The following is an 18099-nucleotide window of genomic DNA, read 5'->3' as shown; positions in this document are numbered from 1 at the left end:
CTGTTTTTCAGTTTGATTACAACAGGCTTATTTTCAACTTCTTAGAGAAAAAGCTATGGCGACCGTGTCATCTTGTACAGAGTGAACTCACGTCCCTGGGTGGGCTTGAACCACCAACCTTTCGGTTAACAGCCGAACGCGCTAACCGATTGCTCCACAGAGACAGCTCTTGATGTCCACAGAGTTGAGGGATTTTTGTCTCTCGATATCTCCCCACTTATACAGTTCCCACTTTAACACTGCTTCCGGTAAGAAGTAGAGACAGCTGTGAGGATGACTACATTTTAAGCTTCAGCAGAGTGGTGCAGCGGAAGCGTGCTGGGCCCATAACCCAGAGGTCGATGGATCGAAACCATCCTCTGCTAAACTGTTTTGCTTGGGTTTTGTTTAATCTTTGAGATTTAACTGGCAGTCAAATTTCAAACCCATTTTTGAGAGAAATTTGCTCTTTTGTGTTTTCCATTCTCTTTCTTTTCTTACCATTCTTATCTCAGCTTTTCTTGGTTTTGAGTCAAAGGGTGGTCGTTGGCTAGTTTCAAGAGATTTTGCATTTTTCCACTCTTTCAACATGTCTTTGTGATTAAACAGATTTTAGACTGTTTTCATGGAAATCTTCTTTTGTCCTCTTTTGACGTATTTAATGATTTATTTATTTTTCTCTTCAATCTGCAGTTGGGGTGTGCATGTAAGGGTTTTTCGCAGGAAAGGTAAAGATTATTTCACATTTTTTACCTTTTTCACTCTTTTCTTTTTGGTCTGTGTATGCTTTGCCCGTTTCATGTTTGGAATGAATCATTCTAGAGTGGGGTTGAAACACTAAACTTTTGGTGCCTGTCACTTGATCATAAGATTGATGCTGTCATGTTTTAAAGTTAATTGCTTGTATGTGGACTCTAAGCTTCAAGTAAAATTGCATTGTCTCATGATTTCACATGTTTGCTTGAATGGTCAAATTTCAAAACATTTTCATTGAAAAAAATAACAACAACTCATGCTGTCTTCCACTGCTTTTAACGTTTGTCCAATATTGCTCTGGGTTCCATGTTTTTGTTGTTTTTTTGTGGGAAAAATGTGGAATTTTGTGCTTTTGGCTTCTTGGCTAACACGTGCTTGGCCCCTCCCATATTGAAAATGCACGGTCCTGGAGTGGGTTTGAACTTACAAGCTTATGCAGGATGATATGTGTTTGAAACAATTCAAGACATGTCCCCGAGGACAAAGGATACAAGCAGTGTCCTTCTAATCTTTTCTTTGACCGATCCCAATTTCCAATGGGTAGTGTTCCCGCTCACTTCTCAAAAAGTTTGTGGTGACGTTTCAAATTGAAACCATTGTCACAGAAAAGTGTTTGCCTCACCCTTTAGACATGGTTTTTCAGTTTGATTACTACAGGCTTATTTTCAACTTCTTAGAGAAAAAGCTACTGCGACCGTGTCATCTTGTACACAGTAAACTCACGTCCCTGGGTGGGCTTGAACCACCAACCTTTCGGTTAACAGCCGAACGCGCTAACCAATTGCGCCACAGAGACAGCTCTTGATGTCCACAGAGTTGAGGGATTTTTGTCTCTCGATATCTCCCCACTTATACAGTTCCCACTTTAACACTGCTTCCGGTAAGAAGTAGAGACAGCTGTGAGGATGACTACATTTTAAGCATCAGCAGAGTGGTGCAGCGGAAGCGTGCTGGGCCCATAACCCAGAGGTCGATGGATTGAAACCATCCTCTGCTAAACTGTTTTGCTTGGGTTTTGTTTAATCTTTGAGATTTAACTGGCAGTCAAATTTCAAACCCATTTTTGAGAGAAATTTGCTCTTTTGTGTTTTCCATTCTCTTTCTTTTCTTACCATTCTTATCTCAGCTTTTCTTGGTTTTGAGTCAAAGGGTGGTCGTTGGCTAGTTTCAAGAGATTTTGCATTTTTCCACTCTTTCAACATGTCTTTGTGATTAAACAGATTTTAGACTGTTTTCATGGAAATCTTCTTTTGTCCTCTTTTGACGTATTTAATGATTTATTTATTTTTCTCTTCAATCTGCAGTTGGGGTGTGCATGTAAGGGTTTTTCGCAGGAAAGGTAAAGATTATTTCACATTTTTTACCTTTTTCACTCTTTTCTTTTTGGTCTGTGTATGCTTTGCCTGTTTCATGTTTGGAATGAATCATTCTAGAGTGGGGTTGAAACACTAAACTTTTGGTGCCTGTCACTTGATCATAAGATTGATGCTGTCATGTTTTAAAGTTAATTGCTTGTATGTGGACTCTAAGCTTCAAGTAAAATTGCATTGTCTCATGATTTCACATGTTTGCTTGAATGGTCAAATTTCAAAACATTTTCATTGAAAAAAATAACAACAACTCATGCTGTCTTCCACTGCTTTTAACGTTTGTCCAATATTGCTCTGGGTTCCATGTTTTTGTTGTTTTTTTGTGGGAAAAATGTGGAATTTTGTGCTTTTGGCTTCTTGGCTAACACGTGCTTGGCCCCTCCCATATTGAAAATGCACGATCCTGGAGTGGGTTTGAACTTACAAGCTTATGCAGGATGATATGTGTTTGAAACAATTCAAGACATGTCCCCGAGGACAAAGGATACAAGCAGTGTCCTTCTAATCTTTTCTTTGACCGATCCCAATTTCCAATGGGTAGTGTTCCCGCTCACTTCTCAAAAAGTTTGTGGTGACGTTTCAAATTGAAACCATTGTCACAGAAAAGTGTTTGCCTCACCCTTTAGACATGGTTTTGAGAAGCATCTCTACTTGGGTTAATCAGCACTGTTTTTCAGTTTGATTACTACAGGCTTATTTTCAACTTCTTAGAGAAAAAGCTACTGCGACCGTGTCATCTTGTACACAGTAAACTCACGTCCCTGGGTGGGCTTGAACCACCAACCTTTCGGTTAACAGCCGAACGCGCTAACCGATTGCGCCACAGAGACAGCTCTTGATGTCCACAGAGTTGAGGGATTTTTGTCTCTCGATATCTCCCCACTTATACAGTTCCCACTTTAACACTGCTTCCGGTAAGAAGTAGAGACAGCTGTGAGGATGACGACATTTTAAGCATCAGCAGAGTGGCGCAGCGGAAGCGTGCTGGGCCCATAACCCAGAGGTCGATGGATCGAAACCATCCTCTGCTAAACTGTTTTGCTTGGGTTTTGTTTAATCTTTGAGATTTAACTGGCAGTCAAATTTCAAACCCATTTTTGAGAGAAATTTGCTCTTTTGTGTTTTCCATTCTCTTTCTTTTCTTACCATTCTTATCTCAGCTTTTCTTGGTTTTGAGTCAAAGGGTGGTCGTTGGCTAGTTTCAAGAGATTTTGCATTTTTCCACTCTTTCAACATGTCTTTGTGATTAAACAGATTTTAGACTGTTTTCATGGAAATCTTCTTTTGTCCTCTTTTGACGTATTTAATGATTTATTTATTTTTCTCTTCAATCTGCAGTTGGGGTGTGCATGTAAGGGTTTTTCGCAGGAAAGGTAAAGATTATTTCACATTTTTTACCTTTTTCACTCTTTTCTTTTTGGTCTGTGTATGCTTTGCCCGTTTCATGTTTGGAATGAATCATTCTAGAGTGGGGTTGAAACACTAAACTTTTGGTGCCTGTCACTTGATCATAAGATTGATGCTGTCATGTTTTAAAGTTAATTGCTTGTATGTGGACTCTAAGCTTCAAGTAAAATTGCATTGTCTCATGATTTCACATGTTTGCTTGAATGGTCAAATTTCAAAACATTTTCATTGAAAAAAATAACAACAACTCATGCTGTCTTCCACTGCTTTTAACGTTTGTCCAATATTGCTCTGGGTTCCATGTTTTTGTTGTTTTTTTGTGGGAAAAATGTGGAATTTTGTGCTTTTGGCTTCTTGGCTAACACGTGCTTGGCCCCTCCCATATTGAAAATGCACGGTCCTGGAGTGGGTTTGAACTTACAAGCTTATGCAGGATGATATGTGTTTGAAACAATTCAAGACATGTCCCCGAGGACAAAGGATACAAGCAGTGTCCTTCTAATCTTTTCTTTGACCGATCCCAATTTCCAATGGGTAGTGTTCCCGCTCACTTCTCAAAAAGTTTGTGGTGACGTTTCAAATTGAAACCATTGTCACAGAAAAGTGTTTGCCTCACCCTTTAGACATGGTTTTGAGAAGCATCTCTACTTGGGTTAATCAGCACTGTTTTTCAGTTTGATTACTACAGGCTTATTTTCAACTTCTTAGAGAAAAAGCTACTGCGACCGTGTCATCTTGTACACAGTAAACTCACGTCCCTGGGTGGGCTTGAACCACCAACCTTTCGGTTAACAGCCGAACGCGCTAACCGATTGCGCCACAGAGACAGCTCTTGATGTCCACAGAGTTGAGGGATTTTTGTCTCTCGATATCTCCCCACTTATACAGTTCCCACTTTAACACTGCTTCCGGTAAGAAGTAGAGACAGCTGTGAGGATGACTACATTTTAAGCATCAGCAGAGTGGCGCAGCGGAAGCGTGCTGGGCCCATAACCCAGAGGTCGATGGATCGAAACCATCCTCTGCTAAACTGTTTTGCTTGGGTTTTGTTTAATCTTTGAGATTTAACTGGCAGTCAAATTTCAAACCCATTTTTGAGAGAAATTTGCTCTTTTGTGTTTTCCATTCTCTTTCTTTTCTTACCATTCTTATCTCAGCTTTTCTTGGTTTTGAGTCAAAGGGTGGTCGTTGGCTAGTTTCAAGAGATTTTGCATTTTTCCACTCTTTCAACATGTCTTTGTGATTAAACAGATTTTAGACTGTTTTCATGGAAATCTTCTTTTGTCCTCTTTTGACGTATTTAATGATTTATTTATTTTTCTCTTCAATCTGCAGTTGGGGTGTGCATGTAAGGGTTTTTCGCAGGAAAGGTAAAGATTATTTCACATTTTTTACCTTTTTCACTCTTTTCTTTTTGGTCTGTGTATGCTTTGCCCGTTTCATGTTTGGAATGAATCATTCTAGAGTGGGGTTGAAACACTAAACTTTTGGTGCCTGTCACTTGATCATAAGATTGATGCTGTCATGTTTTAAAGTTAATTGCTTGTATGTGGACTCTAAGCTTCAAGTAAAATTGCATTGTCTCATGATTTCACATGTTTGCTTGAATGGTCAAATTTCAAAACATTTTCATTGAAAAAAATAACAACAACTCATGCTGTCTTCCACTGCTTTTAACGTTTGTCCAATATTGCTCTGGGTTCCATGTTTTTGTTGTTTTTTTGTGGGAAAAATGTGGAATTTTGTGCTTTTGGCTTCTTGGCTAACACGTGCTTGGCCCCTCCCATATTGAAAATGCACGGTCCTGGAGTGGGTTTGAACTTACAAGCTTATGCAGGATGATATGTGTTTGAAACAATTCAAGACATGTCCCCGAGGACAAAGGATACAAGCAGTGTCCTTCTAATCTTTTCTTTGACCGATCCCAATTTCCAATGGGTAGTGTTCCCGCTCACTTCTCAAAAAGTTTGTGGTGACGTTTCAAATTGAAACCATTGTCACAGAAAAGTGTTTGCCTCACCCTTTAGACATGGTTTTGAGAAGCATCTCTACTTGGGTTAATCAGCACTGTTTTTCAGTTTGATTACTACAGGCTTATTTTCAACTTCTTAGAGAAAAAGCTACTGCGACCGTGTCATCTTGTACACAGTGAACTCACGTCCCTGGGTGGGCTTGAACCACGTCCCTGGGTGGGCTTGAACCACCAACCTTTCGGTTAACAGCCGAACGCGCTAACCGATTGCGCCACAGAGACAGCTCTTGATGTCCACAGAGTTGAGGGATTTTTGTCTCTCGATATCTCCCCACTTATACAGTTCCCACTTTAACACTGCTTCCGGTAAGAAGTAGAGACAGCTGTGAGGATGACTATATTTTAAGCATCAGCAGAGTGGCGCAGCGGAAGCGTGCTGGGCCCATAACCCAGAGGTCGATGGATCGAAACCATCCTCTGCTAAACTGTTTTGCTTGGGTTTTGTTTAATCTTTGAGATTTAACTGGCAGTCAAATTTCAAACCCATTTTTGAGAGAAATTTGCTCTTTTGTGTTTTCCATTCTCTTTCTTTTCTTACCATTCTTATCTCAGCTTTTCTTGGTTTTGAGTCAAAGGGTGGTCGTTGGTTAGTTTCAAGAGATTTTGCATTTTTCCACTCTTTCAACATGTCTTTGTGATTAAACAGATTTTAGACTGTTTTCATGGAAATCTTCTTTTGTCCTCTTTTGACGTATTTAATGATTTCTTTATTTTTCTCTTCAATCTGCAGTTGGGGTGTGCATGTAAGGGTTTTTCGCAGGAAAGGTAAAGATTATTTCACATTTTTTACCTTTTTCACTCTTTTCTTTTTGGTCTGTGTATGCTTTGCCCGTTTCATGTTTGGAATGAATCATTCTAGAGTGGGGTTGAAACACTAAACTTTTGGTGCCTGTCACTTGATCATAAGATTGATGCTGTCATGTTTTAAAGTTAATTGCTTGTATGTGGACTCTAAGCTTCAAGTAAAATTGCATTGTCTCATGATTTCACATGTTTGCTTGAATGGTCAAATTTCAAAACATTTTCATTGAAAAAAATAACAACAACTCATGCTGTCTTCCACTGCTTTTAACGTTTGTCCAATATTGCTCTGGGTTCCATGTTTTTGTTGTTTTTTTGTGGGAAAAATGTGGAATTTTGTGCTTTTGGCTTCTTGGCTAACACGTGCTTGGCCCCTCCCATATTGAAAATGCACGGTCCTGGAATGGGTTTGAACTTACAAGCTTATGCAGGATGATATGTGTTTGAAACAATTCAAGACATGTCCCCGAGGACAAAGGATACAAGCAGTGTCCTTCTAATCTTTTCTTTGACCGATCCCAATTTCCAATGGGTAGTGTTCCCGCTCACTTCTCAAAAAGTTTGTGGTGACGTTTCAAATTGAAACCATTGTCACAGAAAAGTGTTTGCCTCACCCTTTAGACATGGTTTTGAGAAGCATCTCTACTTGGGTTAATCAGCACTGTTTTTCAGTTTGATTACTACAGGCTTATTTTCAACTTCTTAGAGAAAAAGCTACTGCGACCGTGTCATCTTGTACACAGTGAACTCACGTCCCTGGGTGGGCTTGAACCACGTCCCTGGGTGGGCTTGAACCACCAACCTTTCGGTTAACAGCCGAACGCGCTAACCGATTGCGCCACAGAGACAGCTCTTGATGTCCACAGAGTTGAGGGATTTTTGTCTCTCGATATCTCCCCACTTATACAGTTCCCACTTTAACACTGCTTCCGGTAAGAAGTAGAGACAGCTGTGAGGATGACTACATTTTAAGCATCAGCAGAGTGGCGCAGCGGAAGCGTGCTGGGCCCATAACCCAGAGGTCGATGGATCGAAACCATCCTCTGCTAAACTGTTTTGCTTGGGTTTTGTTTAATCTTTGAGATTTAACTGGCAGTCAAATTTCAAACCCATTTTTGAGAGAAATTTGCTCTTTTGTGTTTTCCATTCTCTTTCTTTTCTTACCATTCTTATCTCAGCTTTTCTTGGTTTTGAGTCAAAGGGTGGTCGTTGGCTAGTTTCAAGAGATTTTGCATTTTTCCACTCTTTCAACATGTCTTTGTGATTAAACAGATTTTAGACTGTTTTCATGGAAATCTTCTTTTGTCCTCTTTTGACGTATTTAATGATTTATTTATTTTTCTCTTCAATCTGCAGTTGGGGTGTGCATGTAAGGGTTTTTCGCAGGAAAGGTAAAGATTATTTCACATTTTTTACCTTTTTCACTCTTTTCTTTTTGGTCTGTGTATGCTTTGCCCGTTTCATGTTTGGAATGAATCATTCTAGAGTGGGGTTGAAACACTAAACTTTTGGTGCCTGTCACTTGATCATAAGATTGATGCTGTCATGTTTTAAAGTTAATTGCTTGTATGTGGACTCTAAGCTTCAAGTAAAATTGCATTGTCTCATGATTTCACATGTTTGCTTGAATGGTCAAATTTCAAAACATTTTCATTGAAAAAAATAACAACAACTCATGCTGTCTTCCACTGCTTTTAACGTTTGTCCAATATTGCTCTGGGTTCCATGTTTTTGTTGTTTTTTTGTGGGAAAAATGTGGAATTTTGTGCTTTTGGCTTCTTGGCTAACACGTGCTTGGCCCCTCCCATATTGAAAATGCACGGTCCTGGAGTGGGTTTGAACTTACAAGCTTATGCAGGATGATATGTGTTTGAAACAATTCAAGACATGTCCCCGAGGACAAAGGATACAAGCAGTGTCCTTCTAATCTTTTCTTTGACCGATCCCAATTTCCAATGGGTAGTGTTCCCGCTCACTTCTCAAAAAGTTTGTGGTGACGTTTCAAATTGAAACCATTGTCACAGAAAAGTGTTTGCCTCACCCTTTAGACATGGTTTTGAGAAGCATCTCTACTTGGGTTAATCAGCATAGAGCCACTGTTTTTCAGTTTGATTACAACAGGCTTATTTTCAACTTCTTAGAGAAAAAGCTACTGCGACCGTGTCATCTTGTACACAGTGAACTCACGTACCTGGGTGGGCTTGAACCACCAACCTTTCGGTTAACAGCCGAACGCGCTAACCGATTGCGCCACAGAGACAGCTCTTGATGTCCCCAGAGTTGAGGGATTTTTGTCTCTCGATATCTCCCCACTTATACAGTTCCCACTTTAACACTGCTTCCGGTAAGAAGTAGAGACAGCTGTGAGGATGACTACATTTTAAGCATCAGCAGAGTGGCGCAGCGGAAGCGTGCTGGGCCCATAACCCAGAGGTCGATGGATTGAAACCATCCTCTGCTAAACTGTTTTGCTTGGGTTTTGTTTAATCTTTGAGATTTAACTGGCAGTCAAATTTCAAACCCATTTTTGAGAGAAATTTGCTCTTTTGTGTTTCCCATTCTCTTTCTTTTCTTACCATTCTTATCTCAGCTTTTCTTGGTTTTGAGTCAAAGGGTGGTCGTTGGCTAGTTTCAAGAGATTTTGCATTTTTCCACTCTTTCAACATGTCTTTGTGATTAAACAGATTTTAGACTGTTTTCATGGAAATCTTCTTTTGTCCTCTTTTGACGTATTTAATGATTTATTTATTTTTCTCTTCAATCTGCAGTTGGGGTGTGCATGTAAGGGTTTTTCGCAGGAAAGGTAAAGATTATTTCACATTTTTTACCTTTTTCACTCTTTTCTTTTTGGTCTGTGTATGCTTTGCCCGTTTCATGTTTGGAATGAATCATTCTAGAGTGGGGTTGAAACACTAAACTTTTGGTGCCTGTCACTTGATCATAAGATTGATGCTGTCATGTTTTAAAGTTAATTGCTTGTATGTGGACTCTAAGCTTCAAGTAAAATTGCATTGTCTCATGATTTCACATGTTTGCTTGAATGGTCAAATTTCAAAACATTTTCATTGAAAAAAATAACAACAACTCATGCTGTCTTCCCCTGCTTTTAACGTTTGTCCAATATTGCTCTGGGTTCCATGTTTTTGTTGTTTTTTTGTGGGAAAAATGTGGAATTTTGTGCTTTTGGCTTCTTGGCTAACACGTGCTTGGCCCCTCCCATATTGAAAATGCACGGTCCTGGAGTGGGTTTGAACTTACAAGCTTATGCAGGATGATATGTGTTTGAAACAATTCAAGACATGTCCCCGAGGACAAAGGATAAAAGGAGTGTCCTTCTAATCTTTTCTTTGACCGATCCCAATTTCCAATGGGTAGTGTTCCCGCTCACTTCTCAAAAAGTTTGTGGTGACGTTTCAAATTGAAACCATTGTCACAGAAAAGTGTTTGCCTCACCCTTTAGACATGGTTTTGAGAAGCATCTCTACTTGGGTTAATCAGCACTGTTTTTCAGTTTGATTACTACAGGCTTATTTTCAACTTCTTAGAGAAAAAGCTACTGCGACCGTGTCATCTTGTACACAGTGAACTGGGTGGGCTTGAACCACCAACCTTTCGGTTAACAGCCGAACGCGCTAACCGATTGCGCCACAGAGACAGCTCTTGATGTCCACAGAGTTGAGGGATTTTTGTCTCTCGATATCTCCCCACTTATACAGTTCCCACTTTAACACTGCTTCCGGTAAGAAGTAGAGACAGCTGTGAGGATGACTACATTTTAAGCATCAGCAGAGTGGTGCAGCGGAAGCGTGCTGGGCCCATAACCCAGAGGTCGATGGATCGAAACCATCCTCTGCTAAACTGTTTTGCTTGGGTTTTGTTTAATCTTTGAGATTTAACTGGCAGTCAAATTTCAAACCCATTTTTGAGAGAAATTTGCTCTTTTGTGTTTCCCATTCTCTTTCTTTTCTTACCATTCTTATCTCAGCTTTTCTTGGTTTTGAGTCAAAGGGTGGTCGTTGGTTAGTTTCAAGAGATTTTGCATTTTTCCACTCTTTCAACATGTCTTTGTGATTAAACAGATTTTAGACTGTTTTCATGGAAATCTTCTTTTGTCCTCTTTTGACGTATTTAATGATTTCTTTATTTTTCTCTTCAATCTGCAGTTGGGGTGTGCATGTAAGGGTTTTTCGCAGGAAAGGTAAAGATTATTTCACATTTTTTACCTTTTTCACTCTTTTCTTTTTGGTCTGTGTATGCTTTGCCCGTTTCATGTTTGGAATGAATCATTCTAGAGTGGGGTTGAAACACTAAACTTTTGGTGCCTGTCACTTGATCATAAGATTGATGCTGTCATGTTTTAAAGTTAATTGCTTGTATGTGGACTCTAAGCTTCAAGTAAAATTGCATTGTCTCATGATTTCACATGTTTGCTTGAATGGTCAAATTTCAAAACATTTTCATTGAAAAAAATAACAACAACTCATGCTGTCTTCCACTGCTTTTAACGTTTGTCCAATATTGCTCTGGGTTCCATGTTTTTGTTGTTTTTTTGTGGGAAAAATGTGGAATTTTGTGCTTTTGGCTTCTTGGCTAACACGTGCTTGGCCCCTCCCATATTGAAAATGCACGGTCCTGGAGTGGGTTTGAACTTACAAGCTTATGCAGGATGATATGTGTTTGAAACAATTCAAGACATGTCCCCGAGGACAAAGGATACAAGCAGTGTCCTTCTAATCTTTTCTTTGACCGATCCCAATTTCCAATGGGTAGTGTTCCCGCTCACTTCTCAAAAAGTTTGTGGTGACGTTTCAAATTGAAACCATTGTCACAGAAAAGTGTTTGCCTCACCCTTTAGACATGGTTTTGAGAAGCATCTCTACTTGGGTTAATCAGCACTGTTTTTCAGTTTGATTACTACAGGCTTATTTTCAACTTCTTAGAGAAAAAGCTACCGCGACCGTGTCATCTTGTACACAGTAAACTCACATCCCTGGGTGGGCTTGAACCACCAACCTTTCGGTTAACAGCCGAACGCGCTAACCGATTGCGCCACAGAGACAGCTCTTGATGTCCACAGAGTTGAGGGATTTTTGTCTCTCGATATCTCCCCACTTATACAGTTCCCACTTTAACACTGCTTCCGGTAAGAAGTAGAGACAGCTGTGAGGATGACTACATTTTAAGCATCAGCAGAGTGGCGCAGCGGAAGCGTGCTGGGCCTATAACCCAGAGGTCGATGGATCGAAACCATCCTCTGCTAAACTGTTTTGCTTGGGTTTTGTTTAATCTTTTTTTTTTTTTATTTTTTTTTTTTTTTTTTTTTTTTTTTTTTATTTTTTTATTTTTTTAATTCTTTATTTTATTGTGCACAGGAGTTGACAAACAGCCTTGATTCGCCACAACAGCGTGTCAAGGTATGATTAATTTCAATTTGCAGTACATGTTGTGACATTTATTACTCAGGCACATTTTTAAGTTTTTTAGTTGCTAACAATCAGCAGGTACATCATAGCATTGGTGAAATATATATGAGAAATTACTTCGTTTAACTGTTGAGTGAGTACTGGATTATCTAAGAGCTGGCTAATGTTTTGTTCTCTTACAAGAGTGGAGTTAAAAGCTTAATAAGAGGAGTAAACATCGTAAATTAACAAATTAACAGATTAACAGAGCAAGCCACATGTCTAGTATTCAACATTTATAAATCTCAGTGTGTATACTTGTTAGGTTAATGTTGTTATAAGCCTCTAGAAAATAGGCAAGATTTTGCACGATTTTGTATCTTTAAGCTTAGCTATACATTTATTCCAGCAAAGTAAGATTTAGTTAAAATAACTAATGTGAAGAGAAGACCTAGATGATTTACCATGCTATTTCAATAGAGGGCTATTATTCTGGAGAGATTAGTGGCCTGGTTATGGCTGAGACAGTGGTTCCAGCTAAGGTTAATGTAAAGCTCCTTAACTACATTAGCATTGTAGCTTAAATATGCAGACCGCCGTGTTGGCTGCGAGTGATGGGAGTTGTGAGAAGCAAACCTGAACATTAAATGAACAAATTTTTAAGAGCAAAAATAAACAGGAGGATAGGGCTGGTGAAGAGTTCATAGTTAGTCATTCAGTCCCAGTGGGTCATCCGATGCCTTGTATGGGCTCCCCCTGCACAGTCTGCTGCAGCTCTGTTGCGGTCCGTGTTGCACCCGGTCCGGCAGTGCTTGGGTGAGGCATCTGAGCGTGGGTTAGCATTTGTCGTGGCAGGTAGGAAGCAGCTCCGGTGTTAGGCTCTATCCATCTCTGTGTCGGCAAGCTGGGTCTGTGTTCGTGGCGTTGTGCTATTGCGGCCCCCATGTTTTGCTGTGTGGTCAGTTGTTTGCAGGCGTAAATGGGGTGCTTCATACCACTCTGCATCTTAGCCGGGCGGGGAGTCTGGATTCGGCGCCACCAGCTTACTGCTGCGCCCCCGGTATGTTTTACCCGGGTCCGGCTGTGGTTGCCCTTAGTGAGGCTACGGGTCTCCGCTAGCAGGGCGGTCTTTCTCGGGAGCCTGTGGGGTCTGGGTAGGGAGCCGGCGGTGTATGCCGGGATTCCCACTGGGGTCTTACGTGCTGGTTCTCTATGCTTGCCGTCCGTCTTGATCCCCGACTCCGAGGGCCACGCCAGTTTCTCCAACTGCTCCCAGAAGGAGTTGAATATGCGGGTGAGCCGGAGCTCCGTGTCTCGTCTGGCCTCGTGGAAGGCTGAGGCGTGGTTGCTGTCCGCCATTTTGTCCGCCGTTTCTGCATCTGCTATGTCTCGTGGTTGTTTCAACCGCTCATCTCCTTTCGTGGGGATCGTGAGTGGGTGGACCGGGATGACCCCCACCGGTCCAGGGGGGGGGGGAACGAGGGCTCGGAGGCCGGCACCTGGCTGGTACAGGCAGCAGGAAAGCGGCCGTCTTCCCCGCGCCCGCCATGCTGGTAGGCCTCGTCTGGATTCTGGGTGCGCCTGAGGGGTATCTTCGCTTATGTGGTGTCCATTTGTGCGCCCCAGTATCGCCTGTCGCTTGGTGGCCATGAGGGGTCATTGTGACGCCGTTTTGGTGCCCCAAATTAGCTTTGTTTGCCCTGAATTGCAGGAGCCGGCGAGGCATGCTTCCTCACAGTTCAGCGGTCAGGCCCCGCCCCGGTTTTGTTTAATCTTTGAGATTTAACTGGCAGTCAAATTTCAAACCCATTTTTGAGAGAAATTTGCTCTTTTGTGTTTTCCATTCTCTTTCTTTTCTTACCATTCTTATCTCAGCTTTTCTTGGTTTTGAGTCAAAGGGTGGTCGTTGGCTAGTTTCAAGAGATTTTGCATTTTTCCACTCTTTCAACATGTCTTTGTGATTAAACAGATTTTAGACTGTTTTCATGGAAATCTTCTTTTGTCCTCTTTTGACGTATTTAATGATTTATTTATTTTTCTCTTCAATCTGCAGTTGGGGTGTGCATGTAAGGGTTTTTCGCAGGAAAGGTAAAGATTATTTCACATTTTTTACCTTTTTCACTCTTTTCTTTTTGGTCTGTGTATGCTTTGCCCGTTTCATGTTTGGAATGAATCATTCTAGAGTGGGGTTGAAACACTAAACTTTTGGTGCCTGTCACTTGATCATAAGATTGATGCTGTCATGTTTTAAAAATAATTGCTTGTATGTGGACTCTAAGCTTCAAGTAAAATTGCATTGTCTCATGATTTCACATGTTTGCTTGAATGGTCAAATTTCAAAACATTTTCATTGAAAAAAATAACAACAACTCATGCTGTCTTCCACTGCTTTTAACGTTTGTCCAATATTGCTCTGGGTTCCATGTTTTTTGTTGTTTTTTTGTGGGAAAAATTTGGAATTTTGTGCTTTTGGCTTCTTGGCTAACACGTGCTTGGCCCCTCCCATATTGAAAATGCACGGTCCTGGAGTGGGTTTGAACTTACAAGCTTATGCAGGATGATATGTGTTTGAAACAATTCAAGACATGTCCCCGAGGACAAAGGATACAAGCAGTGTCCTTCTAATCTTTTCTTTGACCGATCCCAATTTCCAATGGGTAGTGTTCCCGCTCACTTCTCAAAAAGTTTGTGGTGACGTTTCAAATTGAAACCATTGTCACAGAAAAGTGTTTGCCTCACCCTTTAGACATGGTTTTGAGAAGCATCTCTACTTGGGTTAATCAGCACTGTTTTTCAGTTTGATTACTACAGGCTTATTTTCAACTTCTTAGAGAAAAAGCTACTGCGACCGTGTCATCTTGTACACAGTGAACTCACATCCCTGGGTGGGCTTGAACCACCAACCTTTCGGTTAACAGCCGAACGCGCTAACCGATTGCGCCACAGAGACAGCTCTTGATGTCCACAGAGTTGAGGGATTTTTGTCTCTCGATATCTCCCCACTTATACAGTTCCCACTTTAACACTGCTTCCGGTAAGAAGTAGAGACAGCTGTGAGGATGACTACATTTTAAACATCAGCAGAGTGGCGCAGCGGAAGCGTGCTGGGCCCATAACCCAGAGGTCGATGGATCGAAACCATCCTCTGCTAAACTGTTTTGCTTGGGTTTTGTTTAATCTTTGAGATTTAACTGGCAGTCAAATTTCAAACCCATTTTTGAGAGAAATTTGCTCTTTTGTGTTTTCCATTCTCTTTCTTTTCTTACCATTCTTATCTCAGCTTTTCTTGGTTTTGAGTCAAAGGGTGGTCGTTGGCTAGTTTCAAGAGATTTTGCATTTTTCCACTCTTTCAACATGTCTTTGTGATTAAACAGATTTTAGACTGTTTTCATGGAAATCTTCTTTTGTCCTCTTTTGACGTATTTAATGATTTATTTATTTTTCTCTTCAATCTGCAGTTGGGGTGTGCATGTAAGGGTTTTTCGCAGGAAAGGTAAAGATTATTTCACATTTTTTACCTTTTTCACTCTTTTCTTTTTGGTCTGTGTATGCTTTGCCCGTTTCATGTTTGGAATGAATCATTCTAGAGTGGGGTTGAAACACTAAACTTTTGGTGCCTGTCACTTGATCATAAGATTGATGCTGTCATGTTTTAAAGTTAATTGCTTGTATGTGGACTCTAAGCTTCAAGTAAAATTGCATTGTCTCATGATTTCACATGTTTGCTTGAATGGTCAAATTTCAAAACATTTTCATTGAAAAAAATAACAACAACTCATGCTGTCTTCCACTGCTTTTAACGTTTGTCCAATATTGCTCTGGGTTCCATGTTTTTGTTGTTTTTTTGTGGGAAAAATGTGGAATTTTGTGCTTTTGGCTTCTTGGCTAACACGTGCTTGGCCCCTCCCATATTGAAAATGCACGGTCCTGGAGTGGGTTTGAACTTACAAGCTTATGCAGGATGATATGTGTTTGAAACAATTCAAGACATGTCCCCGAGGACAAAGGATACAAGCAGTGTCCTTCTAATCTTTTCTTTGACCGATCCCAATTTCCAATGGGTAGTGTTCCCGCTCACTTCTCAAAAAGTTTGTGGTGACGTTTCAAATTGAAACCATTGTCACAGAAAAGTGTTTGCCTCACCCTTTAGACATGGTTTTGAGAAGCATCTCTACTTGGGTTAATCAGCACTGTTTTTCAGTTTGATTACTACAGGCTTATTTTCAACTTCTTAGAGAAAAAGCTACTGCGACCGTGTCATCTTGTACACAGTAAACTCACGTCCCTGGGTGGGCTTGAACCACCAACCTTTCGGTTAACAGCCGAACGCGCTAACTGATTGCGCCACAGAGACAGCTCTTGATGTCCACAGAGTTGAGGGATTTTTGTCTCTCGATATCTCCCCACTTATACAGTTCCCACTTTAACACTGCTTCCGGTAAGAAGTAGAGACAGCTGTGAGGATGACTACATTTTAAGCATCAGCAGAGTGGCGCAGCGGAAGCGTGCTGGGCCTATAACCCAGAGGTCGATGGATCGAAACCATCCTCTGCTAAACTGTTTTGCTTGGGTTTTGTTTAATCTTTGAGATTTAACTGGCAGTCAAATTTCAAACCCATTTTTGAGAGAAATTTGCTCTTTTGTGTTTTCCATTCTCTTTCTTTTCTTACCATTCTTATCTCAGCTTTTCTTGGTTTTGAGTCAAAGGGTGGTCGTTGGCTAGTTTCAAGAGATTTTGCATTTTTCCACTCTTTCAACATGTCTTTGTGATTAAACAGATTTTAGACTGTTTTCATGGAAATCTTCTTTTGTCCTCTTTTGACGTATTTAATGATTTATTTATTTTTCTCTTCAATCTGCAGTTGGGGTGTGCATGTAAGGGTTTTTCGCAGGAAAGGTAAAGATTATTTCACATTTTTTACCTTTTTCACTCTTTTCTTTTTGGTCTGTGTATGCTTTGCCCGTTTCATGTTTGGAATGAATCATTCTAGAGTGGGGTTGAAACACTAAACTTTTGGTGCCTGTCACTTGATCATAAGATTGATGCTGTCATGTTTTAAAAATAATTGCTTGTATGTGGACTCTAAGCTTCAAGTAAAATTGCATTGTCTCATGATTTCACATGTTTGCTTGAATGGTCAAATTTCAAAACATTTTCATTGAAAAAAATAACAACAACTCATGCTGTCTTCCACTGCTTTTAACGTTTGTCCAATATTGCTCTGGGTTCCATGTTTTTTGTTGTTTTTTTGTGGGAAAAATTTGGAATTTTGTGCTTTTGGCTTCTTGGCTAACACGTGCTTGGCCCCTCCCATATTGAAAATGCACGGTCCTGGAGTGGGTTTGAACTTACAAGCTTATGCAGGATGATATGTGTTTGAAACAATTCAAGACATGTCCCCGAGGACAAAGGATACAAGCAGTGTCCTTCTAATCTTTTCTTTGACCGATCCCAATTTCCAATGGGTAGTGTTCCCGCTCACTTCTCAAAAAGTTTGTGGTGACGTTTCAAATTGAAACCATTGTCACAGAAAAGTGTTTGCCTCACCCTTTAGACATGGTTTTGAGAAGCATCTCTACTTGGGTTAATCAGCACTGTTTTTCAGTTTGATTACTACAGGCTTATTTTCAACTTCTTAGAGAAAAAGCTACTGCGACCGTGTCATCTTGTACACAGTGAACTCACGTCCCTGGGTGGGCTTGAACCACCAACCTTTCGGTTAACAGCCGAACGCGCTAACCGATTGCGCCACAGAGACAGCTCTTGATGTCCACAGAGTTGAGGGATTTTTGTCTCTCGATATCTCCCCACTTATACAGTTCCCACTTTAACACTGCTTCCGGTAAGAAGTAGAGACAGCTGTGAGGATGACTACATTTTAAGCATCAGCAGAGTGGCGCAGCGGAAGCGTGCTGGGCCCATAACCCAGAGGTCGATGGATCGAAACCATCCTCTGCTAAACTGTTTTGCTTGGGTTTTGTTTAATCTTTGAGATTTAACTGGCAGTCAAATTTCAAACCCATTTTTGAGAGAAATTTGCTCTTTTGTGTTTTCCATTCTCTTTCTTTTCTTACCATTCTTATCTCAGCTTTTCTTGGTTTTGAGTCAAAGGGTGGTCGTTCAAGACATGTCCCCGAGGACAAAGGATAAAAGCAGTGTCCTTCTAATCTTTTCTTTGACCGATCCCAATTTCCAATGGGTAGTGTTCCCGCTCACTTCTCAAAAAGTTTGTGGTGACGTTTCAAATTGAAACCATTGTCACAGAAAAGTGTTTGCCTCACCCTTTAGACATGGTTTTGAGAAGCATCTCTACTTGGGTTAATCAGCACTGTTTTTCAGTTTGATTACTAC

General features: G+C 40.7%; 3 non-coding genes across 3 annotated transcripts; 2 read left to right on the top strand and 1 right to left on the bottom strand.

Annotated features, from left to right (window-relative positions):
* Positions 1-1457: 1457 nt before the first annotated feature.
* TRNAN-GUU (transfer RNA asparagine (anticodon GUU)) lies at positions 1458-1531 on the bottom strand. Its single transcript has one exon. It is a non-coding gene; the product is annotated as a tRNA-Asn (tRNA).
* Positions 1532-11533: 10002 nt separating this feature from the next.
* On the top strand, positions 11534-11605 carry TRNAI-UAU (transfer RNA isoleucine (anticodon UAU)). Its single transcript has one exon. It is a non-coding gene; the product is annotated as a tRNA-Ile (tRNA).
* Positions 11606-16230: 4625 nt separating this feature from the next.
* TRNAI-UAU (transfer RNA isoleucine (anticodon UAU)) lies at positions 16231-16302 on the top strand. Its single transcript has one exon. It is a non-coding gene; the product is annotated as a tRNA-Ile (tRNA).
* The last annotated feature ends 1797 nt before the right edge of the window (positions 16303-18099 follow it).

Source organism: Pelobates fuscus, chromosome 2 (assembly GCF_036172605.1).
Source record: "Pelobates fuscus isolate aPelFus1 chromosome 2, aPelFus1.pri, whole genome shotgun sequence".
Lineage (NCBI taxonomy): Eukaryota > Metazoa > Chordata > Amphibia > Anura > Pelobatidae > Pelobates > Pelobates fuscus.
This window is presented reverse-complemented; position numbering and strand designations above follow the sequence as displayed.